The sequence below is a fragment of the Ananas comosus genome, linkage group 13 (assembly GCF_001540865.1).
Source record: "Ananas comosus cultivar F153 linkage group 13, ASM154086v1, whole genome shotgun sequence".
NCBI classification, from domain to species: domain Eukaryota; kingdom Viridiplantae; phylum Streptophyta; class Magnoliopsida; order Poales; family Bromeliaceae; genus Ananas; species Ananas comosus.
The window spans coordinates 3,785,286-3,787,604 of NC_033633.1; positions in this window are offsets into that span (position 1 = coordinate 3,785,286).

Consider the following 2,319-nt stretch of genomic DNA (forward strand, 5'->3'; position numbering starts at 1 on the left):
GAAAAATTACGAAATTTATTTTCTAGAAGTTTCAAATACTCTAGATCATATTTAACGGAATGGATTGTCGATTCGGAAGCTCCATCATCGAAAACAACTTATGAGTACGAAGGGCCGAATACTCATAATAGTATAGTAGCCCTACTCTATATATATATATATAGAGTGCGGCTAGGATGCTTATGGAAGCACGGAGGGCTCTGTGCTTCCACTTTATTTTCGATGTTCGAACTTTCGAATTGACGATCGGCTCCATTAGGCTTGATCTAGAGTATTTGAAGTATCTAGAAAATAAATTTTGCGATTTTTCGATATCATTTGCCTAGTGATCGAAGTGGCTCAAAATCAACGGCTGAAAATAAAAATCTTACAAAATATGATGATATGATATTAAAATTTTAGATCAAAGTTATTGATCTTGTTTTATATGGTATAAAGAATTTTCCGTCAAAATTTCATATGATTTGGATATTTCTACACCGTTAAACTTGCAATCGGCTCACCACAGCCGTTAAAATTATTGATTTTGAGCTCTTTCGATAACTAGGCAAATGATATCGAAAAATCGCAAAATTTAGTTTCTAGGTACTTCAAATACTTTAGATCAATTCTAATGGAGCCGATCGTCGATTCGAAAGTCCGAACATCGAAAACGACTTGGAAGCACAGAGGCCTCCGTGCTTCCATAAGCATACTAGCACAACTCTATATATATATATATATATATAGAGTGAGGCTACTNACATATATATATGTAGGCTGGTATACTATCAGGAGGCCTTTGTGCTACCAAGTTGTTTACAATATTGTAGCTTCCAAATCGATGATTGGTTCCGTTATACTTGATCTACGCTATTGAAAGTTTTTGAAAACTAAATTTTATAATTTTTCGACATCATGTACCTATCAAATGAGTAGTCTAAAAAAGAACGATTGAAAATAAAAATCTCATAAAAAATGATAATAAAAGACTTGAATTTAAGATCAGAGGTATAGAGTATTGATTTTTCTCTACATAGTGAAAAAATTTCTATAAAAATTTCATCAAATGATTATTTACCTGTTAAATTCACAAACACAACACATTGACCATTAAATTTGTCAATTTGAGACTTTTGATCACTATACAAATGATGTCGAAAAACTATGAAATCAGTTTCCAAATAATTATTAATAGTGAAAATCAAGTTAACACACTAATCGTCGATTTGAAAAGCCCGCATCATTAAAACAACTTGGAAACATGGAGGCCTCCGTGCTACCGATAATATACCAGCCTAACTCATTATATTATTAATAGTATATATATATAGTACTATATATGTATAGTACTAATATACTATATTATGCAGTTGAGCTGGAATACTATCGGCAATGCGTCAGTAAACGACCGTTTACTATCGATTTGTATTTTGATGATAGAGCTTCCAAATTGACGATCGGCTCATATTAAATATGATCTAAACCATTATAACTACTTAGAAAATCAAAAATTTCAGCACGTTTCAATATTGTTCTTTTATCCAATCAAGTGAACAGAAAAAGAATGGTTGATAAATGAATAACTCTTTAAAAATGATATAGGAGTCTTGTAATCAAGATCAAGAGTAAGATCTTTGTTTAAATAGTTTAAAGAAATTTCTAACAAAAATTCAATTACCCGTTAAACGAAAAACTCCTCTCTATCGACCATTAAAATTAAAATTTGAAACCTTGTGATCATTAGTGCAAATATGTTCGAAAGATTGGAAATACTTGATTTCTAAAACACTTCAAGGGTATAGATCTATGTAAACGGATCGGATCGTCAATTTGGCAATTCTATCATTGATAAAAGCTAATAATCGTAGAAAATGGCTCGTTTACTACCGATAGTATGTACACGCAAAACTATAATATATATATATATATATATAGTATATATAATATATATAGTATATTAGTATATATATATATATATATATATATATATAGTATTATATATATATATATGATATATAATATACTAGCTCCATGCTTTTAGAAATAGTACAATTATAATTCCAATTCTTTAACACCGTAAAAAAGCGAGTATTCCATACCAACCTATTAAAATTGTCAATTTGTGAATATTTTGATCATAAGGTAATGATGTAAAAAATTATAAAATTTAATTTTTTATAAGTTTTAAATGTTTAAGATAATGTTATAAGGTATGGATCATCAATTTCAGAAGCTCTATATATCGAAAACGACTTATGAGTACAAAGCGATCTTATCATAATATAGTAGCCGACTCTCTCTCTCTCATCTTTCTATATATATATTAATAATATATAT